This window comes from Passer domesticus, chromosome 33, assembly GCF_036417665.1.
Source record: "Passer domesticus isolate bPasDom1 chromosome 33, bPasDom1.hap1, whole genome shotgun sequence".
NCBI lineage: Eukaryota > Metazoa > Chordata > Aves > Passeriformes > Passeridae > Passer > Passer domesticus.
In genome coordinates, this window is record NC_087506.1 from 3,201,751 (window position 1) to 3,229,026 (window position 27,276).

General features: G+C 53.8%; 2 long non-coding RNA genes across 3 annotated transcripts in view; both read left to right on the top strand.

Moving 5' to 3' along the window:
• The window catches only part of LOC135288501 (uncharacterized), a 447,298-nt gene that overhangs the window by 246,699 nt on the left and 173,323 nt on the right, over positions 1-27,276 (top strand). The gene's annotated exons all lie outside the window — the stretch shown is intronic.
• On the top strand, positions 15,529-17,180 carry LOC135288499 (uncharacterized). Of its 2 annotated transcripts, XR_010351562.1 has the most exons (4): positions 15,529-15,691; positions 15,939-16,088; positions 16,307-16,422; positions 17,039-17,180. It is a non-coding gene; the product is annotated as an uncharacterized LOC135288499 (long non-coding RNA). The 2 variants fall into 2 exon arrangements; XR_010351561.1 differs by lacking the exon at positions 15,529-15,691 and having other exon boundaries at positions 15,771-16,088.

Sequence of the window (27,276 nt, forward strand, 5' to 3'; positions counted from 1 at the left end):
GAAACTCCTGCTGAGTCATGAGGTGGAGAAATGACACCCAACACCCACCATGGATCCTCAAACCCCTGCAGGGCCTCTACTTCTAAAATTCCTTCTGAAAAAGGAAACTGGGAGCGGCTGGATAGAATCCCAGCCCCAGACTTTTTCAAAGGTGTAAAAGATTGGACAGGTAGAATTGAACCTTAATTCAATTTGTCCCACAGGATTAACGATGGAATACCAGATATATTTATATAAATATGGCTCTGATTGATTCTGATCATGATTAGATAACACGGCTTATTTACACCACAGAGTAAATTTAAAAAAAAACAAACGATTTATTTACTCCACAATATGGGAACTATAACAATTCTTCGAATATTCTGCTTCAGGAAGCAATTTTGAAGTCAACAATGCCTTGCTGGAGTTGTTGGAGCCCATGGCAGGCAGAGCCTCCTGCTCCAGCAGGAACTGCCTTTCCTGTGCCATCAGCAGGGCAGGTCCCACTGCAGGAAAAGCCCGAGGCCAGCCCCAGCACAGGGAAGGGCTCGGGCACAAGGGCAGAGTGCTGTGCTGGGAGCTGTGTCAGGCAGAGCCTGAGGCACCAAAGGCACCTTGGCAGCAGCAGCTGCTTGCAGGGCATGGCCAGAAGCCTCCCTTGGCAGCCCGGCCTGGTAGCCAGCACTGCAGAGCTGCTGCCTCAGGGCCCATATCTGCCTGGGCTCTGAAAAGACACTTGTGCTCCAGGAGCCTGCCTGGGAAGCCATTGGTCCCAGCACCTTGGGCACAAGATATTAATGACAAAACTCTTCATGCCAGCAGAGACAAGGCAGGGGCAGAGGAAAGGGGAGAGCCAGGCCCAGGGGACAGGGCTGCCATGGTGATGGCTGTGAGGTCACTGTCCCTGCAGCAGCCTGGCTGCCCTCAGCAGACATTCTGGCCAGAAGCGTAGTGAGGGCACCCAGCACATCAGAGAACCCACACAACAGGAATTCCGTCCTCGGGGATGAGAGGGTTTCACTGGGTCAGGCTGCACCAAGGTCCTGCTCTTGGAGAAGTCCTGGGGTTGGGAATCCACTTTTCTGCGAAAACAGATGCAGTTTTGTGCCGCTCTCATAGTTGTAAAATATTTCCTCGTTTTAACAAATGTAAATCCACCCGCATTCAGTTTAAAGACATTGACCCTTTTTCTCTCATTGCAAGATTTGGGACAAAATAATTTCAACCACTGTTCTTCAATTTTCACAGACCTTGGAGAGGACCCAAAAATCTCCCAAGATGGGGTTTGGATGCCTCATCACATAACCAGCCGGAGGAGGCTGCAGGCTCTGGGCTCAGGGGTGTGGAGACTGAGGACAGAACAGGAGTAGACTGGGAGGGAGTAAAGGGTGGTTTCATAGAGGCTGGAGCTTCTCTTCATAGTGGGAATGAGCCTGAAGAAGAAATAATTGTGCTAAGGGCAGCTGGGGAGGCCCAGACTGGATAGCAAGAGAAAGGAGTTTCCCTGCCAGGGCAGGGCTGTGGTGCAACACATTCTCCAGAAGGAGCCTGGAGCAGTCCAAGGCTTTGTGTGGGCAGGCAGAGGCAGGCAGGAGGCAGAGCTGTCAGCAAAGGAAGGCGCCAGCCAGGTGGGGCAGCCAGGGGATGACAACAGCCTGCAGGGACAGAGGCGCAGGTTTGCTCAGCATCAGAGACATCTTTCCCTTGCTTCTCCCCACCTGTCATCACCGCCTCCAGTGTTCTTCTCTGGCTGCAACCTGGGGACACTTTCTCAGTCCTGTCCCTCAGAAGGATTGGTTTAAAGTATGAGAAACTTCTGTGTTTCAGTCTCTTTTTGAGTCCCTGAGAAGTTCTCTGAGCACACTCTGAGGGACTGAGTCTGATGCAAAGAGCACCAAAGCCCCAGAGGGTCATTAAAGTCCTTGTGCTGTGTCTGTGCTGCTGAGCTGGGCCGGGCTCCTGGCCCAGAGGCAGCTCCTGGCAAGGGCAGCGCTGCAGAGAGACAGCTCTGGCCAGGAGCAGCTCCCGTGCACAGCCCAGCAGGGCTGGGGCACTGCCAGGGCAGCTCAGGGACACCAGCAGGGCTCAGCCAGAACTGACAGGGGCTCAGCACTGGCAGGGGCTGGGGGATGTCCCAGAGGGGGCTGTGTCACAGCGGCACCTCTGTGGCTGTGTCCTAGAGGCACAGAGCAGCTGTGATGTCAGCAAGGGGCTGTGTGACAGCACAGAGTGGGCTGTGTGAGGTCACAGGTTGGGCTGTGACATCACAGAGTTTGTTGTGAGAGGTCACTGAGTAACTACAGCATCATAGAGGGGATTCTGTGACATCACACAGCAGGCTGTTACTTCATGATATGGCTGTGTGACATCATAGATCAAGCTGTGAGGTCAAAATTTGTGCTGTGACATTAGACAGTGGCAGTATCACATCATAGAGAGGTTTTTGTGACATCACTGAGGGGGTTGTGACATCACAGAGCTGGCTGTGATGTCATAGAATAGGGTGTGAGGCCATGGAGCAAACTCTGCCAACATGGAAAGTGGCTTTGTGACATCAGAGAGTGGGTTGTGACATCGCCGTGTGACTGTGTAACATCACAGAGCAGGCTGTGACATCACAGAGTAGGTGTGTTTCATCTCAGAGTTGCCTTCGACATCGAGGAGTAGGCTCTGTGACATAAATGGCTGGACATCATAGAACGGATTGTGCCATCACAGGGTATCTCTCTGACATCACAGAGGGGCTGTGACATCACAGATCAGTTTGTGACATCATTGAATGGCTGTATGACATCCCAGGGTAGGTTGTGTGATATCACAGAAGAATCTGTGACATCATCATGTGGGCTGTGACATCACAGGGGGCTGTGTGACATCACAGATCAGCTGTGTGACATCACAGGTGCTGTGTGAGGTCACTGGGGAGGTCACTCTGCCCCAGCCCCCATCACAGTTCCCCCAGAGCAGTCCAACGCTGCTCGTGCACAGTGGGGTCTCCTGACCCCCCGGGTCCCCCCCCCCCGGTTCCGCAGCCTCCCCCAGAGGATGTTCCACGAGATCGACCCCAGAGCCTGACACGGGGACAGGGGGTCGGGGCCCTGGTGGGGGGACAGGGGGACAGGGACCCCCCGGCAGCGTCCTCGTGTCCCCCAGGGCCAGAGCCTGGGCCAGGGCTCTTTCACCCTCTTATGCACGAGCGCTTGAGAGCGCGCAAAAAATCCCCAGCAAGGGATCAGCAAAAACCAGATTTAATATTAAGGGACAGCAGCTCAAAGTTCCTTGGCAAGAGTCACTCTGTTCCTGAATGGGCAATTCAGGCACACAAAGGAAACAAAGAAACAACAAAGCCAAAACAAATCCAGCCAATCAAACCAGAAATGAAACAAGAACTCTCCCTGTGTGTGTGAGTGTGCCAAAAGGGCAGTGAAGGCAAGGGTAAAAGGAATATGGCCTAAAAGCTTAACACAGCTCAAACCTAACAGGACTAAACCTTGACTTCTACCTCGAACTTCACAATTTAGCAAAAGAACAAAGCTTAACAGTATTTCACCTAACTTGCAACCTATGCCATACCAATTTAATAGAGAAATAACACTTAACAGTATTTAGCTCAGCTTATAACTTATATTAAACATAACAACATAGCAAAGGAGCAACTCTTAGCAGCATTTAACTTCACTTAGACCTTGTGATAAGTCACCTCACTTACAGGCCTGGCTGACTCAGCTATCCAAGGCACTCCAACCCCTCCGAGAGCAGCATTTCTGTCACTTTTCCCCAGCACAGGCACTCTTGTGTGCACACAGACACAAAGAGTCAGTGCAAGGCACCTGTGACAAATTCCCCTGAGGGCAGGAAATGCTCCCTGTGGATGCTTTGGCATCTCCCCAGCGGGTGAAGGGTTGAGCCTGGAGGAGTGGGGGGATCGGCCCAGGCTCCGTCGTTGTTCAGGATCCCCGAGTGCAGCAAACGGGAGAGTTCCCGGCTGGGAGAGGCCCCACTCAGAGGGAGTCGCTGGCCCAGGAGAGCTCCAAGGGGCTCCTTTTGCAGCGCTGTTTGTAGGGCCCCAAGAGAGGGGCTTCAGTCACAGCAATGGTTCCTCCTGGCCGCACTTGGCATCAACAGCTTTCTTTGGCAGTGTGAGAACAGGCATGTTGTGCCTCTGAGGGAACAAAACCAGTTCCCAGGGCTGCTTCTACAGCAACCAGGAGCTGGTTGGGCAGCAGCAGTGCCTGGGGCAGACAGTGTTTGTGCTGAGCTGCAGAGGAGCTGAGCCCAGGGGCTGTTGGCCAAGGCCGAGGCCCAAGGAGCATTTCTCAGCTGGCAGGGCGGCCTGAGAAGGGGAGGGGTGAATGCAGTAGCACAGGGCCCATGGAACCAAGGGACCATTGTGACACTGTGGGGCCTTGTGACACCAAGGGACCATTGTGACATTGTGGGGCCCTGTGAGACCAAGGGACCATTGTGACACTGTGGGGCCTTGTGACACCAAGGGACAATTGTGACACTGTGGGGCCACATGGAATCATGGAGAGCACTGTGACATCGCTGGGCTCATGGAACCAAGAGGACTGTACTGATACTCTGTGACTCCATGGAATGTAGGTATCATTGTGACACTGAGACGCCCCATCAAACCAAGGGTCCATTGTAACATCGTGGGGCCTCCTGCAACCGTGGAGACCATTATGACACTTTGCGGTGTCATGGGACCAAGGGGCCATTGTGACACTGAGGGGACTCCATGAAACCAAATGTCCCTTGTGACATTGCAAGGCCTCGTGGAACCATGGAGGCACCATTAAGTGACTTTACAGCCTCATGGAACCATGGGGCCGCTGTGACAAGGAGGGGACTCATGGAATGATGAAGATACTATGGGGCCCTATGGAATAAGCAAAGCATTTTGATACTGTGAGGCCTCATGGAACCAGTGAGACCATTGTGACCCTGGGAGTCCCCACACAACCAAGAGGATCATTGTGATACTGTGGGGCCTTGTGAAACCAAGAGGCCTTTGTGACACTGCAGGGCTGGAACCAAAGTTCCATTGTGACATTGCAGGGCCTCGTCGCATCAGTGCTCCATTGTGACACTGGGCAACCAAAGGAGACAATTGTGACACTCCAGGGCTCATGGAACCAAAGCTCCAGGGCAACACAGAGGGGCCTCCTGTCATCAATGGTCTATTGTGACATTGTGGAGCCAAAGGAGACCATTGTGACACTGCAAACCCCCAGGGTCCAAAGGTCCATTGTGACATTGCAGTGCTCATGGAACAGAGGAGTCACATGTCATTGTGGGGCCTAGGGAACCACAGAGACCATTGTGACAATGCAAGGCTTCATGGAACCCAGGCATCGTTGTGATGTTATGAGGCACCATAAAACTAAGGGAACATGGAACAAGTCTGGCTGGTTTGACCTTCCGGGCCCCCTGAATGGTCCAGCTGACCTTGGTATGTTGAGAATCTCCTGTTACCTCCTACTGAAACACTGGGGCTCCGTGCTTTCCTTCCTATGGAAAAGAACTCTCCTTCTCCTCCAGGCACACATGGCCAGAATTCAGATTTCACCTCCAAATTTCCTTATATCAAGGAATTCTTTCCACAGGAATATTGCCAGGACAAGTCTGGCTGGCAGTGGTTTCATGGTCACTTCCCATCTGTCTTCAAAAGCTTGGTGAAGGCTCCGTGCTTTCCTTCCTAGGGAAAGAACTGTCCTAGGGAAAGAACTGTCCTGCTTCTCCAGGCACCCATGGCCAAGACTGGGGTTCCATCTCCAAAATTCCCTAAATCCAAAGACTGCTCCTAGACAAAATCTGCCATTCCTGACAACTCTGCTGGCCTTGGCCTAGTGAGGCTCTCACCTGCCTTCCAAACACTGGGGCTCTGTGCTTTCCTTCCTATGGAAAAGAACTGTCCTTCTTGTCCAGGTGCCCATGACCACAATTGGGATTTCACCTCCAATATTCCCTATTGTGACAGACTGGAGGAGATTGTTGGCTGGAAACATTTCACGTGTAGGGGAGGAAGGGGCAGGTCCAGCCCTGCCCTGGAAGCCCAGCACTGCCCTGCCCTGGGACCACAATCCCCCCAGAACCTCTATCCCAGCCCAGCAGTGGCTGCCAGTCCCTGGCACAGCACAGGCAATGCTCCACAGCCACCTCTGGAGCCCCCAACCCAGCTCCTGAGTGACCAAATGAGCCCAAGTCTCACCTGGGGGAAGGGCCCAGGAAGACCAAGGGGTATTGAAGGCTGACCACAAGGCAAGCACACATCTTGACCCTACCTCCTCTTGGAATTTCTGTCTGAACACTGCTGAAATCCAGGAGGCAGTAGCTGTGTGTGTGCTCCTCTGTATTTTTCTTACTTTTTTTCTCTCTCCCTGTCTGCTTCTACTTTATATGCCCCTTGGAAATTTTGATGAACTTAAAATTGAACAGCTTAGAGTTTGCGAAGTTGAATGTGCCAAATTAATGCTTTGAAAAGTGTTTTTTGTTGATTTAATGTCATAATAAACCTTTTGCCAAAGTTTCTCTGATTTTCTAAAGTTGCCAGTAAAGGCTGTATTGCTCTTTCTCTTGTCAGTATTTCACCAGGGAGTCCAACTCAGAGTTCTCTGGGGGATGGAGGTCAGGGCTTGTCTGTCCTGCTTGGCACAGCCCAGGCAGGGCTTTCCCAGCCACATTCCACTCTCCATTTCCCAGCTGGAGCCACTGGTGCCTCTGAGTTCTGCTGGCCCAGCCCCAGGGACGCTCTCCTTGTCTGCCCATTCCCCCACGGTCTCTGGGCAGGGATGGCCTCAGTGGGGGCTGCTGACATCCTCAGCAACTTGGAGCCTGCTGCTGGATTTCACTGCTCCAGAGGCTTGTTCAGCCTGCAGCTCTTCAGTGCAGGAATTCAGTGTCCAAGGGCTCACTGACATTCAGAACACCTTAACAAGCCAAGCCTTTGGGAATAATTTGATTTTAGCTTTCAAATCTTGTGTGGTTAATTCAACACATTTCATAAGTGTATTCAAAGTGAATGTATAATTGAATGAATACTTACAAAGACAGTGAGAAAATATTCTTTAGGTCCTAATTAGTTTTTTTTTTTCCTGATCATAAATCGATATGTGCAATCTACAATTGACACTGCATCCAAGTACCTCCTCATGCAGTTTGAATAGATATGAAAATCAAGACCCTCCATGGCTGACAATCAATCAGACTCTGTCCCTACCCCCTCCCCACCATTTCCCCCATCCAAGCCCTGGCACTCAGAGCAGCCTTGTGCAAATCTCAGCTCCCTCCAGCCGAGGCTGCACCTGCAGCTTTCAGCTCCTTGGCTCCAACTCCCACCTGCTTTCCTTGGAGAAGGAACTGCCTGAGACACAGAGGGATGTTCATTTCTTGTCAGCCAACAAAGCCGAGGGTAGGCACAGCTCCATCAAATGCAAAAGTCATTCTTCTCCCTGGCTCTGGCCCTGGCCCTGATCCCCACAGCCTGTCCTCTTTCCTTCATCCCTCCTTTGCCAGGGAGCTCTGCTGTGGCTGTGGAGAGAGATCCAAGCGCAGCCCCTGGAGTGGGAGCCACAACTCATCAGGTTTGTATGCTTTGAGGGAGCAGGAACGGGTGAGACTCAGAGGCATAGAAAGGTTTCTCTTCATGGCACACATAATAAATGTAAACATGATAAAATTTAAGAAACATCAAAACCCTTCCCTCAGCAGCTTGTGACATGCCAGCAACATCTGACATGTCCACCATCCACAACGGATTGCCATACAGGAAGGATTTTAGACAAAGACTTAGGAAGAGGTGACATAAAAGATACAAATACAACTAAGATGTTCACTAAGAAGGTGTTGAAACTCCTGAAAGATTGGGCCACTCCCTGATGCTCAAAGCACTAAGGCAGTCAACAGAGACACAATGGAATGAGCAGAGAACAGCTGCAGGAGGAGATCTGGGAACAACGGGAATTACATAGATCCGGTTACTCCAAATCAAGAAATCTCCTTAGACATGGCCATTTCAACAAGAGAGCTGGAAACACCTGAAGGAAGAAAGCCATTAAATACTAGACTGAAAGTTGGTAGCAATGGTTGAGGGGAAGATCAGTATTTCTTCTCCTGACATCAGTAAAAGAAACCAGTAGATCCAGGAAATTCCCGTTCCTGGTGGGAAAATTTTGCCATTTCTTAAAAGTACTCAAATGACCCCGATAAAAAATATTTTCTGGTATATTATGAAACCAACAGGTATTAAAACCTTTGCACCTTTCCAGGCAGACATCACTTTTGTGTCCATGAAGAGGCAGTGCCACTTCTGCATTGAGGTGCCCAGGGATTGGATCTCTCTGAGAGCACCTGAGGGAGAGCAGAGCACCTTGCAAGCTGCAGGTCCCTGACAGCACCGCAGGGCTCCTGTCCCATCAACTTCTGCCCTGCCCCAGTCTGAAACAGGGCCCAGCATGGTGCCGGGATCATCAGAGAGCTGAGGTGTGTGCTGGAATTCCATGCTCTCCCCATCCTGCAGCAGCCCTGCATTTCCCTGCTCCAGCCTTGGTCTCCAACACAGCCATGGAGGCTCTTTGGGCTCCTGACTGTTCCTGCAGCCCCCCAGGGCAGCTGAGCTCTGCCTGTGGCACAGTCAGCCCTGGCCAGCGCAGGCCATGCTCAGCAATTGCCTGTGTGTACCTGGCCTTGCTGTCAGCCCCGGCAGCGGCTGCGTGGCCCCTTGGTGGCCCTGTGCTGGCCCAGCCATGGTGGCCCAGCCCCTGTGCAGGCCCAGCCCAGGCCAGGAGCATTGCGGCTGGGAACGGCCCCTGTGCCATGCTGCCCACAGCAGCCTTGGGGCTCTGTGCCCCATGGCCTCCCTGCTGGGCAGCCTCTGCCAGCTCCTGCACAGCCCCTGGCACCTGTGGGCCTGCTCAGACAGCCCTGCCCCGGGCTCTGCCGGCCTCTGGGCCAGCAGAGAGGCTGGCCAGGGCTGGCCATGGCCGCGAACAGGCCCAGAGCCCCGCAGGAGGATGGAGCTGGGCCACAGCCATACTCAGCCCAGGGCAAAGCTGGGCTCAGCAGCCAGGGCTGCCAAGGGCTGGGGACAGAGGCTGGCAGTGACAAATGTCCTGGGCCCCCTCCCTGCTCTGTCCATGCCCCCAAGGGCACAGAGCAGCCTCCTCTCTGGGGCACTTGCCTGTTTGCAATGCCTTGCACAGGCGCTGGCCCTGCCCCACAAGGCCTGGCCTGAGTCCTGCCCCTGCACGCTCAGCCAGGCTGAGATGGACACTGATGGTTTCTGGGGCAGGCTCTCTGAGCCCAGCCCAGCTCCCTGCAAGCTCTGCCAGCTGCCCTGAGCTCTGGGCAGCACCAAGGGCCTGTCCCCAGCCCAGCCCAGCCGGCTCTGGCCCCACAGCTCTGCTCAGGCCAGGCTGCTCTGGCCACTGGCCCCACGGCCTCAGCCCCTGCCAAGGGCACAGCAGCAGCTGCAGCTCACACAGGACTCTGCCCCAGCCATGGGGGAAGGTGCTGGGACAAGGCCAAAGGAGGCTCCCTGGCTGCCCTGCTCCCCTCTGGCTCAGGTGCTGAGAGCTCTGCAGCCCCTGCTGCCATCCCATGTGCCCAGGGCAGCACAAAAGCCCCGGCCTTGGGGCCCTCAAGAGCTGCTCCTGCTCCAGGCCCAGGGCCTATCCCAAAGCTGGGGCAGCCACAAAGCTGTGCCCATTGCTGTTCATTGCTGCTCTGATGGGGATGGATCCTCAGCCACTTGGAGGTTGATGATGAATTTTCCTACTCCCAAGGCCTCTTCTTTCTTGAGCTCTTCAGTTCAGGAATTCAGTGAGAAAAGCTCATAAACATTTGTTCAACATGCCCAAAGAAGAAAAGCCATATGGAATAACAGAAGTTTTCAAGTTTTCTCTAATTAATTAGACAGATATCTGAAGTGTATTCAAAGTGTATATACTGTCTTGAAAACAATGCAGAGAGAACAGTTTGTTCTGTTTAATATTTTTCCTGTTTATAGATTGATATCAGCAATGTCCAGTTAATATTGACCCCCAGCACCTTCTAATGCAGACTGAATAGCTATGAAAATCTAGACCCTTCATGGCTGAGAGTCAATCAGACTGTGTCTCCTGCCCCCTCCCAACCATTTCCCTCATCCAACCCCTGGCACTCCTATGGACCAGCAATGGTGTCACCAGCAGGACCAGGACAGCAATTCTTCCCCTGTGCTGGGCGCTGGTTGGGCAGCACCTCGGGTGCTGTGTCCAGTTCTGGGACCCCAAATTTAGCAAGAATTGGAGGGGCTGGAGTGTGTCCAGAGAAGGGCAACAAGGCTGGTGAAGGGTCTGGAGCACAAGTCCTGTGAAGAGAGGCTGAGGGAGCTGGGGTTGTTTATCCTGGAGAAGAGGAGGCCCGGGGGAGACAAGGTGGTGTCAGGGCACAGGTTGGACTTGATGATCTCCAAGGACTTTTCCAACCTTGCTGATTCTGGGATTCTCTGAAACCAACCTTGCAGCAGTTGCACGATGAGCCCTGGGCCTCCTCCTCAGAAGCGCAAGCAGCCCAGGTGCCTCAGCTTCTCCCCCCAGCCCCAAAGCCCATCCTGTCAGTCCTGCAGAGCCTCTGCAGCTCCTCCTCATTGCCCAGAACAGGGACCCCACAGGCAGACACAGCAGCCCAGATGTGCCCCCCTGGCCTGTGGTGCCTCTGGCAAGGGAGCAGCACCAGGCACTGCAGGAGCCTGCAGACAATTCCTGCAGCACCTGGGGGATGATCCTGCTGCCCAAGGGACGTTCCCATGGTGCCAAGTCAGGAACTGCAATGGGGAGTGGGGCCAGAGAGGAAAGGGCAAACAGGGATGGGCTTTTTGCAGGGGAGGGAACAGGGGTGGGCAACAGGAAGAAATTTGTACCAAAAAAAGGGGGGAAAAAAGCAAAGGTGAAGCCAAGGAAATGCTCAGGGCTGTTCAGGGGTGGCTGACAGACAGCCCTGGCTCTGAGCAATAGCGTCTGCAGTGGGACAGGAATCTCTCAGCTAATGGGAACAAAGTTTCTGGCTGACTGCAGAGGCCAGGACAAAGCTGAGTGGTTTCCCTGCTGTCCCCCAGCCCTTGCTGGCCCCAGGGGCTGATGACATTTGTGCTCCCTCATGTTCATGTCCCCACAGCAGCAGCATGGGTGTGCTCCTGCCTGCTCTGTGCAATGCAAACAGGGGCTCCTGAGCCACTGCTGCCGTGGCTGTGCCTGCAAGGATGCAGCACCTCTGTGAGCTGGGGGAGAGGCCAGGGCTGCAGAGGGGGGATGTTGTTGGCAGCTCCATGAGGACGCTCTGGGACGCTGCCCTGGGCTGTGCAGCACCCTGGGGATGGATCAGCCCCTGCTCTGCTGCTCCTTCCCGTCTCCCCCAGGGCCCTTGCAGAGCCCCAGCCATGCTTTTGCCCCCAGCCTGCCCACGGCCAGCCTGGGGCTGCTCACCCTGGGGCTTTTCTGTGCTGAGCATTGGCCTGGCCGTGTTCTTGAGAGAGCCTGGGCAAGGAGCCTGCAGCCCCCAGGGCCTGGCCTGAGGCGTCAGCGCTGCCCCAGCAGTGCCCATGGCCTGTCCCTGCTGCAGCCCCGGCACTGCCACCCCCAGGACTGTGCCCGGCCCCGAGAGCACTCAGGCCCTGCAGCAACACCAGGGCCACCAGGGCAGCGGGGCAGGGCCACGGCAGCAGCACTGGCAACACCAAGTGCTGCTGCTGCTGCTGCTGGGCACAGCTGCTGTGCCAGCACTGATCTGCCCCAGCTCTGCACACCGACATTGCTGCTGCAGCTCCAGAGAAGGCAAGAATAGAGGGATCTCTGCAGAAAACTTTTCTGGGAGATCCTTTAGTTCCTTTAAAACCTTTGAGACTGCAGCCCCTCATTGGCACAGTCTGTGGCCACAGGGAAGGTGGAGAGAAACAAAGTCAGAGATGGCAGAAACAATCGTCTAGCTTTAGGAAGAATATTTAAAATGAAAAACGACAGGGAAATCAAAGAACCAAACCAAAAGAGCTATAAAAGATTACTTTTATTACAAGTGATTTGCCCAAATTAGCAATCAGTTTAATGCTTCCTAAGATGTCCAGTCGTCAGTCTCCACACTGCAGCCTTGAGCTCCTGGTTCCTCAGGCTGTAGATGAGGGGATTCAGGGCTGGAGGCACCAGCGAATACAGAACTGACACCAACAGATCCAGGCATGCAGAGGAAATGGAGGAGGGTTTCAGGTGGGCAAGTACTGCAGTGCTGAGAAATGCATTTCTCCTGCATTTTCCCTTTTCAGATTCTTTCAGTCATCTCCTCAGAGGTACAGTTTGTTTTGGGGCTTTTCATGAACTGATTGTACTCTTGATTTAGATGGAGACTGTGGAATTGTTTTTAGATGTAGAAGAATCTGGACTGAAGACAGAAACAAACTCCCTTTCAGCCCATTTTCATCTTCTAGATCATTTTCAAGATGTCCTTGGGGGTGTTGGAATGATAATCACAGAGCTCTCCACTTCTGGCTGCAGGCTCTAGAGTTTCTTTCTCTGCATTCAGTCAGGCTTGCATTCCCTAAGAGTTCTTGGTAGCCTGTCATGTTTTCTTAGGGTAGAACAGTAACAATGAAAACCTTACCAATGGCACAACTGCCCAGCCCACAAGGAAAAGAAAAGAACAAGCTGTCAAATTCTTCAAATATTTCTCCTGCTTTGCTGCAAGTGTTGTGCTGCACCCACAGTGTGGAAAGCTGCAGTTGGTGGCACACCTTGTGACAGAAGCTGCACCTCGTTCTCCGGGAAAGGTTCTTGGAAAAAGCAAACAGGACTGAGGAGAAGATTCTGGAAAAACTGAAAGAGCTTTTAAGAAATTAAATGAAAATTGAAACAATTCAAGATGTTTTTCTCGATTTGTTTTTATGCTCCCCTTTTCCATCTTGCACTAGTTGTCCATCCCATTAATTCCAAACAGATCTCACTTCTAAGATCCATGAGTTGGCAAGTTTTAGACATTTTAAGATACCATGACCTAGACACACTTTGGCTTCCCCTGTTTTTCTTGGAAATCAATGCTGGAGAGGTAAGTGCAGTGCTTGGGTCAGGTACAAATTCTGCATTCAGGGAATGCGCTCTGAGAGTGTTTGACCCTCAGCAGGGACAATGCACAGCAGTGACCGAGGGGATTCCTGAGCCACTGTGCAGGAGTCCAGACTCTGGCTCTTGGCTGAACTCGGCAAAGTTCCCGTGTTTGGACAGGCTCAGGGGCTGCCCTCGGGGAACGTGGGGCTCGGGGCGGGGGCGAGCGGGCAACGGACAAACGGACACGGGGACAAACGGCCCCGGAGCTTCAGTTGCAGCAGCGGCAGCAGCGGCAGCAGCGGCAGCAGCAGCAGCAGCAGCAGTAGCAGCAGCGGCGGCGGCGGCGGCGGCGGCGGCAGCAGCAGCAGCAGCAGCGGCGATAGAAGAAACTTTAGATTCCCTTCTCCTCTCCCTTTCCCGCCGCCCCGTACCTCTCCCGCTCTCCCTTTCCCGCCGTCCCTCTCCTCTCCCCGCCTCCCTCTCCCCGTGCCGGGCTGGGCCATGCCCCCGGCCCGCCCCCGGCCCCGGGCGGGGCTGCCCCGTGCCCGCCCCCGGCCGTCCCGCCGCCGCCTGGCCTCAGCCCGGCTCTGGCCGTGCTGGCGCTGGCGCTGCTGGGCGGGCATCAATGCCTGGGGCTGGGGCGGCTTCGCCGGCTTTTGGCTCCGCCTGGCCCGGCCCCGGCCCCGGCCCCGGCCCCGGCCCCGAGCCCGAGCCCGACCCCGAGCCCGGCCCCGGCTCCTCCCGGGGCCCGCGGAGGACACAGGCGGCGTTGCCTCTCCCGCCGCCTCCGCTGCGGCTTGCCCGGCCCGAGCTCCGCCGCTCGGCAGCGCAGCCGCCGGCCCCGAGCCTCCCGTGCCGCGTTCCAAAAACCGAACGCCGGGGGATGGCCGGGCCGGGGCGGGTGAGGGGCGCTCGGGGGCCGTTGCTGGCCCCGGGCCGAGCGCTGACAGCCGCGTCCCGCCCGCAGGGAAGGCGCAGGAGGCCCTACAGGAGCGGTACCACCTGGGTTTCCTGCTGGGGCGCGGAGGATTTGGCAGGGTCTGCTCGGCGACGCGGCTCTCGGACGGCGCCCTGGTGAGCGGCGGGGCCGGCGGCGGGCGGAGGAGGAGGGGGCGCAGGAGGAGGAGGAGGAGGATGGGGCTGGGCAGGGCGGGCGTTGAGCTGAGCCCCCTGCTCCCCTTGGCTTGCAGGTCGCCATCAAAAGGGTGCCACGGAACCGCATCCGGCACTGGAGCGAGCTGGTGAGTGAGCCGGGACAGCGGGAGAAGCCGGGCCGTGCCGGGCGGGGATGAGCTGAGCCCCGGCATGGTGGAAGCCGCCAGGACGTCCCGAGGGAGAGCGGGCGTGGGGCCAGCACAGGGCGCAGAGCATCCCGGGCTGGCTGAGGGGTTGCCCAGCCCTGGCCCGGCATCAGCCCCACTGACGGCATCGTGCTCCTCCCGCAGCCCAACGGCACCAGCGCTCCCCTGGAGGTTGTGCTGCAGGACAAGGTGTCCACTGGCTTCCCCGGTGTCGTACAGCTGCTGGAGCGGCTTGAGCTCCCCAGCGACATTGTCATGGTGCTGGAGCGGCCAGAGCAGTCTCAGGACCTCCTGCATTTCATTCGGGCACGGGGGTTCCTGCGCGAGGAGGTGGCGCGGCCGCTGTTCCGCCAGGTGCTGGAGGCCGTGCGGCACTGCACCAGCTGCGGGGTCCTGCACCGCGACATCAAACCAGCGAACATCCTGGTTGACCTGGCCACCGGGCAGGCTAAGCTGATTGACTTTGGCTGTGGCACCTACCTGCAAGACACAGCCTACACTCACTTTGCAGGTGAGCCTACACAGGGCTGTGCTCCCGCTCCTGGCATCTCATGGCCCAACATCTCTCAGCCCAAGCTGGCTGTGGCAGCGGGGATTCTCCCTTTTGCTGCCACTCAGGGGACTGAATCTGCAGCTGAGTTGCTTTAGAGCCGGGGTGGGTGGGGAGCCAGCTTCCAGCCCTGCTGGCAGCCTTTGCCCACCACTGTGCCCAGGACTGGGGCTGGGCTGGGGCAGCCAGCCTGACAAAAACAGCCGTGGGTGGGGGTAGCAGAGAGGGAGGTTGGAACCTGTGTCCCAGCCAGTTTGTGTGCAGGCAAGAGGAAGGGCTTGGACTGCTCCACTTGCCCTGTTTGTCTTGGCTTTATAATATGTTTGGGGCAATGCAGGCAGGGAGAATGAGGGCATGGTTTTTCCCCAGCACGCAGTGGGTATTTCCTTTGCATGTCATGGTCAGGCCTAGCCAGGGCTTCCACTGTCCCCTTCCCACACCAGTGGCTTCTTTTGCAATCCCAAGTTTGTACACCAGTCCCAGGTGCTGGTGAGAGGACAGTGGTCACCCTGTGTGCCACTGATGCAGCCCTCGCCCGCCCAGGGATGCTGGGGCCAGGCTCTGGGAGTAGCAGCATCCCCCTGATGAACTCCATCTGTATTCCACAGGAACACCATCATACAGCCCCCCGGAATGGACCCGCTTTGGCTGGTACCATGGCAAGCCAGCTACCATCTGGTCCCTGGGCATCCTGCTGCACGAGATGGTCTGTGGGAAGATGCCTTTCAGGAGGGGCTGGAACTTCAGCTGGGGCCAGCTCTCACTGCCACAACGGCTCTCTCCAGGTGGATCCTCTTCTCTGGGCATGGGTGCAATACCAGTGCTGGGAGACAGCAGCGGGCTCGGGAGCATCCCGCTCTGGCAGCTGCTGAGGAGGTGGCACATGTCCTGCTCTCCCCCAAAACCAAGAATTGATGGGAAAGTTCAGGCCCAGCTCTGAGCGCATCCAGCATGGCCTGGGCAGGGAATAGTGGGGCAAAACGAACAGGAGCCTTCTCCAGCTGACGGGCAGTTTCTGGTTTCTCTCCCCAGAGTGCCAAAATCTGATCGGGTGGTGTTTATCCATGCACCCCTTGGCCAGACCCTCATTAGAAGAGGTGTACTGTCATCCTTGGATGCAGGATATTCATCTGCCCTAGAAGAAGGGAGAGAGCCACAGGCACACTTAGATCCAGGGCCCTGGTAAGTTACAGCTGCACACATGCCTTGGCAATGAGAAGCAAAGGAACCCAGCCTGTGTCACTGCACCAGGGTCATGGGATGGGAACACGCAGCCCTTGTGCTGGAGCTGAGCTGCTCTGCCCAGCCCTGGTGGCTGCCATCCAAGCAGGTTTTGCTTGTCCTGGTTCCCTGACAGCTGGGGCCCTGGGCAGAGCCCTGACGGCCTGGTCTCACCCCAGGGAAAGAGAAGGAGCCCCTGGAGAAGCTGTACCAGATGGGGCTGCTGCTGCAGGAGACAGCGAGGATGACATGATGATGACAACCTCTCCCTGGACCTGGCCACCAGCAGTTGAAGGTGATGCACTATGATTGTGGCACCTTCTTCAAAGCCAAACTCCACAGGGAGTTTGCAGATGAGTCCACACGTGGGGAAATGCTCCCAGATTTGGGCATTGCCCAGCCTGGCTGGGAAGCAAAGGTTGCCCCTTTGCTGGGGCAGATGGAACTAAATCTTCAGTCAGCTGCCCAGCTGCTTTTTTGGCAGGGCTGGTGGGATGGGCTGGAGTGGGTACGAAATGGGAGTGGGCTCCTGGCCCTGCCAACAGCCCCCAGCACCCACCGTGCCCCGGGCTGGGGCTGGGACTGGGGCAGCCAGCCCGACACAAACCCCTGTGGTGGGAGCAGAGGTGGGACTCCAGAACCTGTGCAGGGGCTGCTTTGCTGTGCAGGCAAGGAAGGCCTTGGGCTGCTCTACTGCCCTTGTTTGCTTTGGGATCATGGTTATTTTGGGGGGCAGTGCAGAGGGAAAGAGAGAAAGTGTGGACCTCCCTCACCCATGGCTGGATTTTTCCCTAGCATGTAGGGGTTGGGCCTTCCTCAAGGTCCTGACAGAGCTAAGAGTTTTGACCTTTCTTCTTCTTTTCCCTTTTTGTCTCTAACCTCTTTTCAACAATTTGTTTGTTTTTTTCTAGAGGAAGCATTCTAGGTGGTCCAGTCTGGATTGGGAAGTGCTTGGGACCAGCTGCAGCGTGGATGGGCCGTGCCCTTGGAGCAGGCTGAGGACATCGTTTGGGACCAGCTTTTCTTCCAGCCGTGGATGGCGTGAGGTGGGTGCCCGTCTGCTTGGCAGGGTGGGATCAGAGCTTTTGGGAGATGGCAGCGAGCACAGGAGCATCCTGCTCTGGGCAGCTGCTGAGCAGGTGGATGTGCCATGGCTGGCTGCAGGCTGGGCACATGTCCTGCCCTCCTGCCCTGCTCCCCAAGGCAGCACTGATGGGCAGCTCTGGGCACAGCTCTGAGCCTGGCCCGCACGGCCTGGGCACTGCGGGCAGCTGGGACTAGGGGACAGGAGCCCTCAGCTGACGGGCAGTTTCTGCTTTCTCTCCTTGCAGCCAGGCTCTGCAGATGCTGAGGCTGCTCTGGGCTCTGGCAGGGCTCTGCTGGAGCTCAGCACCGGGCTGCAATCAGCCAAAGAAGAAATGGTGTCACCTGCAGCACAGACTTGCTTGAGCATTTTGACAACGCAGCTCAAGTTTGCAGCGTGGACACCTCCAAGGGAAAACATGACACCTCCCAAAAATTAAAATTGTTCAATACCTTCTGAAATCAAATCAATCTGGAATGACTCCAAATGACGTTTTTCAGCTTGCTCAAGATGTAGCTCAGCCCTTCTCTGAACAGTTCTCTCCCCCACCTGCCTTTTACTTCTCAACTGCTCCCTTTTTTCCCCCAGTGAATTCCCAGCCCATCGCAGTCTCCATCACTTGCTGGCCTTCCGTGTTGCCCCTGACCACAAGGAAGGCCGAGCCCCAGGTTTAGGGACTCGTGCTGTCACTGGCTGAGGAGCAGCAATGTCTCAGAGGTCCAGTGGGATTTTAGTGTCATTCAGAGCCACTCTCCAGCCCTCAGCTCTCCTCACTGCTGAGTTCCCACTCCCTTTTCTTCATCCTTGCAGCAGGATGAGCTCTGTGAATCCCCTTGAGCCTCCCCACTCTTCCCAGCCCACACAGCCACCTCAGTGAGGCTGAAGCTGAAGCTTCTCTGTCTTCTCTGGCACACCAGTCCAGTCCCCTGCGTGGGGAGCCCCAGCCCCAGAGCACAGCACACAGCAGTGCAGTCCAGGCTGGAGCAGCTGCCCTGCAGCCCTGGCTTGGCTGTTTGTGGCAGCTGAATGCTCCCTGTTTCCAGCTGTCCCTGCAGGATGGCCCCAGGGCAGAGCCCAGCCGGGCTCCCACTGCAGCCCCTGGAGCTTGGGGCAGACAGTGCTCCCAGAGCTGAGGTTCATGGGGAGCACCCGCATCTGTGCCTCGCACTCAGTGCTGGCAAGTGTTGTGTTCTCATCTCCTGCAGCCTGAGGGGAAAACAACCTGTGCTGCCAGGCCAGCACTGCCCCTCTGGGCAGGGACAATGCTGAAGGGCTTTCCCATTCCAGAGGAGCTGGCACTGAGCCTTGGCAGGGCCTGGCAGGGCTGGAGCCAGGTCTGGCCTGCTGTCCGGGACTCGCTGCCCACCAACCGCCCCCACCCACCACGCTCCATTCTCCAGGGACAGAAGGTTCTGTGTGTGCCAGGGGCTCTTGGATGTCTCTGTATCCATGGACAGAAGGCTCTGTGTGTGCCAGGGGCTCTTGGATGTCTGTGCATCCATGGACAGAAGGCTCTGTGTGTGCCAGGGGCTCTTGGATGTCTCTGTATCCATGGACAGAAGGCTCTGTGTGTGCCAGGGGCTCTTGGATGTCTCTGTATCCATGGACAGAAGGCTCTGTGTGTGCCAGGGGCTCTTGGATGTCTGTGCATCCATGGACAGAAGGCTCTGTGTGTGCCTGGGTTTCCATAATGTCTCTGTACCCATGGGTATGGGATGAACATGGACAGTGAAAGTGTCAGTCATGTTGCTTGCACACTCCTTCCTTTGTATACAAGACAAAACCAGGCACACCCCCAGGTATGGATATATTAATAGGATATGGCTGGATAGGGGTTTCCCACAGTGCAGTAACTTTTGCATAACTCACCATTTAACTGGTGGCCAGGGGATTTTTTCCCTACTCTGTGTGAGAAGGTGTCCCAGAGCTGAAGGAGCAGCATTCAGAACAGTTTCAGGATTTCTAGGCAGGAAGTGGAGCTCACAACCATCCACATAACTCGCCATATTCATTGGGATGGGCTGCTGCTTCTCTAGGAATTCGGCCCAATGCAGACATGAGACTTGGAAAAATGCCAGCTCTCTGTGGGTTTGTGCAAAAGGGGGAGCAGAACAAACACTTTGTGCCTGCCTGGGGGACACAAGGTCCAAGGAGCTTTGGTGGCAGAGGGTGATCTGGGCTGGTGGCAGGTGAAGTTCCATTCTGTGACATTCTCAGAGTGGCACAGGACAAAGGTCCAAGTACCCCCAACACCACTGATTAAGTCCTTGGAGTGCTGTACATCCTCTAGGAAAAGCTGCTGTCACACAATCCACTGGGATTTATAACTTTCATTTGCAACACTTTAAATCCAAATTTCAAACTACAATATTTTTACATTCAAGACACAGTAATGCATAAATGCATAATAGATCTTTCAATTTCCTATTGATTCAATCACAATTTAAAATAACATAATATTGCAAACAAAACCCTGAATGTTTTAAAAAAGGGATGCTGAGGTCAGTAAGATGAATCCATGCCATCAGAACATTTACAGAGTAACTGATTTCTCTTCTTAAAAAGATCAGTTGCCTCTTAATGCAAAGTTACCAAAGATTTTCACTACACATTTGTTTTTTTTGGTTTTATCTTTCATATTTTTTTCTTTCCTTTTTTGTCCAGTGTTTTTAACAGAGAACTCAGACAACTCCTACAAAAGGAATGTACAGCAAAATGAGAAATATTTCTGATAAACAATGAAAATGTAGGCTCCTCCTCTGTTTCCTTTTCTATGGATACCCTGAAGAAAATTATCTAGCAGATATGAGCAGAGGTGTGAAGTGTTTCATTTGGACTGTGCTGGAGTTCAGCACTGCTGACATCCTGATCTAGTCAAGAGCTGCAGAATTCTTTTGCAGATCTCGAACCTTGTGTTTGCAGGCACAGCACCTGCAGTGCTGACACACCAATGCACATGAATAACTCTGTTATTCCCTCTCAGAATTTGGGCTCTGCCCCAGCACGAGGTGCTGCAGCCCTTTGCTCCTGGTTCCCGTGTGGAGCAGCTCCCTTCCTGCTGGCTGAGCTTCTCAGGCAGAACCCGGCAGCTCCTGGCCCTGCAGGGCTGAGGCTTTTCCCCACTGCTGGGCACAGACTGATGGAGCAGCACTGCTGAACACGGGCACACCCAGAGGCACCAGGAGCAGCTGCCTTTGGCCACCTGAGGCTCCAAGGCCCAAACTCTGAGCAGCCAGGGCTGGAAGAGACTCGCAGGCTCCATGGTGGCTGTGCTGCCCCACTTGTGCCCAGCCCAGCTCTGCCTGGGGCAGAGGGAGAACAAGGGGCAGCTCCCTCCCAGCCCAGCCCAGGGACCCCTCCAGCCCCAGGGCTTGGGGCACTGTCAGCACCTGCTGCTCCAGCCACCACTCCTGCTGACCCTGACAGCAACACCCAAACTGGGACTGATCCCGAGGGAGCAGCAGCAGGGCCTGGATCTGATCCCTGACTCTGGGGTAGGGCTGGACAAATGACCCCACAGCAGCAGCAGCAGCAGCACATGGAGCTGACTTTCAGCACAGCCCCTGCCACTCTTCCCTCCTGTGTGCAGCGGTGTCACAGCAGCCTGAGGCACCTGGGAGCCCCCAGTGCCAGCAGGGACTTGAGATGGCAGCCCTGGGCTCCTGGAGGTTGTGCAAGGAATGGAGCTGGGGACTCCCTGTCCATGGGGAGCTTCCAGATGGAAAAGGCTGCCGTGACCAGGCAGCTCCAAGGGCATAGAAAGGAGGGTCTCAACCACTGATTTGCCAGTCCCACAGTCCTGGGCAGCAGCCACTGAGCCCTGGGGGAAGAGAGGGCACAGCAAGAGGGACAAAACCAGGTGAGGTCAGAGACTGGAGAGAGCCAGAGCCAGCAGCAGGAACAGCTGCTTCACTGCACTTTTGGAAAAACCTCTTGGCTGGTTCAAAGCACTGAAGGGCATGAAGGGCAGAGAGGAGGCCTCACCAAACAATGCTCCTGTTTCCACACCCTCCCCTCTCTGTGTCCCAGAAGGAATTGCATGGACTGTATTCAACTCTCCGAGTCGTCTTGTTCAGCATGAGCAGCTTAGCACCAGGAGCTGAAGGAGCTGCCGCCACAGGCCACAGGAGCTGAGCAAGAGGGAACTTTTAGAGCAAAGTAATGCTGCTCAAATAGACCTAGCTAAATGCAGCGGATAGAATAATGGAATCACAGCATCCTTTCTGTTGGAAAAGACCTCTGAGCTCATCCAGTCCAGCTGTTCACCCAGCAGTGTCAAGCCCAGCACTAAACCACGTCCCTGAAGTGCCAAGGCCTGGATAACAGCCCTGAGTGAGGCCTGAGCAGGCCCTGAGCCAAAGGTGACCTCTGGATGAACCTTCCAACCAAAGGTTATCTTTGTATCTGCTCACTGATTAAATATGCATGGTCATTAGCATTGTGATGGATGTAGCCACACCTTAGTGACACATGTATTGGTCTTTTTGTATTTGCAAGCCAGACAGGGCCATGAAATCTGACATCTGTCCTTGTTTGGGGCTGAAGGATCAAAGTCAGCTCCCTTGGTTCCTCCTTGAGCCCTGGCCAGGCTTTGGGAGGAACCCAAGAGGAGGATGAAACCAGATGTTCCTGCACTAGAAGTGCTGTCAGTTTGTTCACTCAGCACTCTCAGAGCTGGGCCCTCTCACAGCGAGGTTGGAGCCTCACCTGTGGCTGGAGGCACCTGCAGGAATTCCCAGTGTCCAGGAGTGGCTCTGCAGCCCTTGGCTGGGACAGCTTCCCCAGCTGCTGTGTGGATCTGGGGGATGGTAAAGGCTGAGGGTAAATGGTGCTGGATCTTTCTGCAAGCAATCTTTGGTTCTGATGATTGGGTGCATTGCTGAGCTGCTCCTTTTGTGATTCTTTGCTGCTTTGAGCTGCAGTAAATGACACTGATTCCTTCAGTTGCAGTCTGTGTCTTTGGTGCTGACCCTGCCCACTGGTAAAACAAAACTGGCACAGTCTGGCCAGATCACAGCAAAATGTCACTTGTTAAATGTAAATGTGAGGAATCAGTGGCATCAGAAATTCCCAGATGGGAAGCCCTTCCCTGGAGTTGGCTGGCTCTGGAGTGGGCTGAGGTCGCAGCACTGTGTGAGCAGTGGGGCAGTTGGTTAAAAGAAGCTGAACCCCTGGATGTCTTAAAATGTATCCAAAAATTGCATATGGAAAAGGAAAAGAACTTGTGGGTTTGGGCAGACAAAGATGAATTTGTTAACCGTACATTGAAAACAGCACCTTCAGAAGGAACAATTCTTGTTGGAATGCTCCCACATGGAGCAACAGAAGGTTTTAATCTTGAGCTCCAATGCATTTGTGCAAGTGAAATATTAATATCATAAATAACTATGTACATATTTATAGTATAATAAGACCTTAATATATATATTGATATATATATTTTATGTCTATAGCTATCTAGCTATATCTATATTTCTATACCAATATCTATATCTACGTATAAAATAGTAATAATGTGAAATAGTGCTGACAATACTAATTTGGTAGCTTTGGCTGCTCAGGGATGTAACATTAAACACTCTATAGAAAAGGATTGGCCTGGACCCTAATGTCAGAGGTAAACTTTGTGAGATTGTATACAATGAAAAAAGGAGGAGGGCATAAAATTGTCTATTTTTACAGGGTTTGCTGATACTGTGATGCAGAGTGCTTTGTCTGTTACTGTGAAAAATACCGTGATTAAGACTGCAGGGTTTTTCATGTACCAAACTATCCTCAAGCTGCAGGATTTGTTGAACAGGTGAGGGGGTTGTTAAAAGAGCAGTTGAAAAAAGGAGGAGATGGGAGCCTGTCCCCATGGTGAACCCATCTCCCAGATGTGCTCCATACCCTTAACAATGGCCCACTGGGGAAATGGAAACCCCTGGCTGTGCATGGCTGCACCCAGTTTGCAACTACAACCATGGACAGAGAGACTTGGACTGCCTGGGAAATTGTTGTGGGTGTGATGGCCCCTGGCAGGGCCAGCCCAGAGGCTGCAGGGCTGGACCTTCATGCATTGGAATTAATTAGGATAAATCCAAAGCAAATGAAAGCTATCAATACTGAGAGAGGAATTCCGATTCCTCCAGGACACTTGGGTTTGGTAACTGCTCGCTTGGAGCTTGGTCTTGCAAAATGTTCATGTCATGGCAGGAGGAAAGGAGGAATTGATGCTGAATATAAAGGAGAAATTACAGTAATTCTGTTAAACAATTGTCAATAAGATTGGATTATTCAACCCCATGACAGGGTAGCACAGTTATTGATATTGCACATTTAAGCACGATTGTGAAAAATGGAGATCCACCTCCAGTCATTACCATTTGTGGAGATAAAGGGTTTGGATCCAGCAGTCCTAACAATGGAGCCAGAGTGTGGGCCCGGAGGCCAAAAGGCCCTCCTGAGGCAGCTGAAGGAGCAGCTCCTAGGAAATACAATATTGAATCCTGAAACCTGGGCAGGAACAATGGGAATGTCCCTGCAGCCAAGTATTCTGTGTGAGAACAAGTAGATATTACAGGATACTATTTTACACATCCTGCCAGACCAAATCTCCTTGTTTGCCCCAACGGCCCCTTTGGAAAATGCTCTGATCCACAGGGCTCCCTGTGAAGGCTGCTGTGGCACTGAGGGACTTGCACACAAATTCCATCCAGGAGCCTGGTTGCCCTCAGGGACTGGGACTCAGCCCCCTTCCAGCCAAAGGGGAAAGGGCCCCACCAAGCCTTGTTAGCCACAGACAACATGGTAAAGCTGACCAGCAAAGGACTTTGGAGGCTTTGTTCTGGAATTGAAAAGGCTCCATCTCCATGGACAACACAATTATTCTTTACTGAAATGAGATTGAGAAAAAATTAAGACCAGTGTCACTAAAGTACTATTGATGTCTGTAAGTTGTACCTTGATAGTGTGCCAGAATCTTTGTTTGCCACAAACACCTCCAGTGTTTCACCAAGGGATTAGTTCATCAAAATTTAATGACTAGTTCTGAAAATTTCAAGATCAGGGTAGTCAAAGTACTCCATGTCACTAATTTCTGTGTTTGTTCTCAGCTGAAGTTGGGAGGAATGGGGTTCTCTTGGAGGGCCCACCCTGTGGGGTGGCCAGAACTCAGTCCATGGGCTCTGACTCGTAACTGTCAGTGAAGGGACAGTTCAAGAAAACACAGGAATACAATGATCCGTTTGACAGGATTCACTAAGATTTCCCTTCAGGAGAAACCCAAGCCTGTTCTAGTTACAGAGGCCACAGTGTGAGAGGATTTCTGTGCTTTACCATCACTCCCAATGTCAGTAGAACTTGGGCTGCTGGTGCTGGTCAGTGTCAGTGTTACCCCACTCCTGGCTGCAGGGCCACCATTTAGGGTCCTTCAGCAACAACCACAAGGAAGAGTTGGGGCCCAGAGAACATTTGCCTCCCAAGGCGTGCCTTGGGTTTCAGAAAGCAAAAGATTCTGGTTCATCCTGTGCCCCATGTGTGCTGCCCCGTCCTGTGGAGTTGACTGGATGGATTATTAGAAGTAGCAAATGATGCTGTTAAAATGTCCAATAAGCACATCCTATGGGCTCCAACAAACACAAATGGGGACTGCACAGAACCGCATGGCCTTGGATTATCTGCTTGCTGGCCAAGGAGGAGCCTGGGCTGTCATGGGACAGGAATGTTGCACTGCTGTCAGGGATGCGTTAGAAGGCCAACAGTCAGCAATCACCTTGACAGAAAGAGCAGGAGAAGAGTGGCAGAAAGAAGAAAATTCTTCTTGGTGGGATTGGCTTCATGGCTGCCAAATTGGAGGCTGCTGTGAAATGCATTTGTGGCAGTGTCTGTCATCATTGCAGTGTGTGCACTTGGTGTGCACTCTAACATTCCATGTTCAAGTTGTTGTGACACTTTATGCTGGGAAGTGAAGTATTGAGACTTGTCTTAAAAGAGACAGTCTCAAGAAAAGAGAGCATTTGATAAATAACAGAATAACAGCAACTCTTTAGGCATGTTTGAAAAGGAACGTGAATAGCTCTGAGTAATAAAATTTAACAGCACTTAATTGAAGCACAAGGGGAGATGCCGTTATGCCTAATATCTAAATCTAAACTGTGCTATTGAAATAATTGTTATGAAGCTAGTAGTTCACTGTAGCTCTCCGGACCCATCCAAGTAGCAAGGCCTGAACAGGCTGGGATCAAGGCCTGAACAGGCCCAGAGGCAAAGTTCATCTCTAGATGAACCTTCCAAATAAATGGTATATTTGTATCCACTCCCTAACAAAGCATTATTAACAACATGATCAGTGGATGTGTTCCTTGATAAAACATGGATTTCTCTTTCTGTATTTAGAAACCAGACAAGGCCCCATCTGGCCTTGTTTGGGGGTGAAGGATCAAAGTCAACTCCCTTGATTCCTCCTTGAGCCCTGGCCAGGCTTTGGGAGAAACCAAACAGGAGAATGAAACCAGATGTTCCCACCCTAGCAGTGATGTCAGTTTGTTTGTTTGAGAGTGTAAAAGCTGTGTCCTCTCACAGCGGGCTTGGAGGCTCCTTGCCTGCAAAGGTGGAGGCACCTGCAGGAATTCCCAGTGTCTGGGAGTGGCTCTGCAGTCCTTGTCTGCCCCAGCTGATGTGTGGATCTGGGTGATGGTAAAGTCTGAGGGTAACTGGTGGTGGATCTTTCTTTAATCACTGTAGGCAATCTTTGTTAGTAATGACTGGATGGATTGCTGAGCTTCTTTTGTAATTCTTTGCTAATGATTATGTGCTTTGCTGAGATTATCCTTTTGTAATTCTTTGCAGCTGTGCATTATATAAATTACAGGATTCCTGAAGTTGGTGTCTGTGTCTTTGGTACTGACCCTTCCCCCTGGTGAAACAGGGTTCCCTGTTGCCTAAGATTTACCTGGGAAGGCAAAAACCCTCACTCCAAAATTCCCCCCTTCCTCCTTGTTCCCCGCACTTCATACACTGAGCATGATGTCCTGTGGTCTGGGGTATCCCCAGGGTCAGTTGGGGTCACCTGTCCTGGCTGTGTCCCCTGCCAAGCTCCCCCACAGCCCCAGCCCCTGCCCAGCGTGGCTGGAGGAGGGGCAGGACAGGCCTTGGCTCTGTTGCAGCTCAGCAAGAACAAAACCATCTCTGCGTGCTCAGCCCTGTGCTCAGCACCCGGCCCAGCAGTGTCTCAGTGCCAGTGTCTGTGCCCTCAGTCCCTGCCAGGGCTTTCCATGGCAGCTGCCAGGACAGGTGACCCAGGTGTCACCCCCAGTGAGGGCTGCCATGGAAACAGTGCCAGCACTGCCCCTTTCTGTCTGGCTGAGCTGGCCTTTGGCCCTGGCAGTGCCCTTTGCTGCTGGTTCCTGGTGCCTGAGCGGCCAGCGCGGCACAGGGCAGGTGGCCATGGAACAAGCCCCCAGCAAGGGGTCCCCTCTGGCTCTGGGCAGTGACAGCAGCCCTGAGCAATGGGCTGGCGCACTGGGGTCAGTGCAGTGTCCATCCAACAGTGTCTTGTAATGGCCCAGTGCAGACTGGGATGATGATCCACCCTCCCAGCTGGCCCAGGGCAGCTCTGCAGTGCCCTTCCCCACAGCCTGTCTGCACAGAAGCACTGGCTGGGTGCTCTGCATTTCCCTTCCCTCACTCTTGGGTCTCTCCCACACCTCCCAGCTCAGAGCTTTCAGCTGCAAGGAGTTCAAAGCTGGTCTGTCCGTCAGGAGTTGGTCTAATTCTGCCCTGAGCAAACTCTGGATTTGTGTTTATTGCAGAACTTCCTGTGTGTCTAAAACATTCCTTCCAGGGTTCTGCCTTAGGGAAGGGGAACCTCCTTGGTGGCAGCTTGGGCTTGGCACACACTTGAGGAGGATGTCTGTTTTCAATGGGGAAACTCAGGAGTTTTAGATTGCTTCAAAATATAAAAGAAACTGTACCCTCTTTGGCTGTGTACAGCCAGTTCTCTGAGCAAAGCAGGTCACCGTTGAGTGAGGAGAGACAAAATGGGCTTGGGGAATGTGGAGCAAGGTTGTCCACACTGGGTCAGAG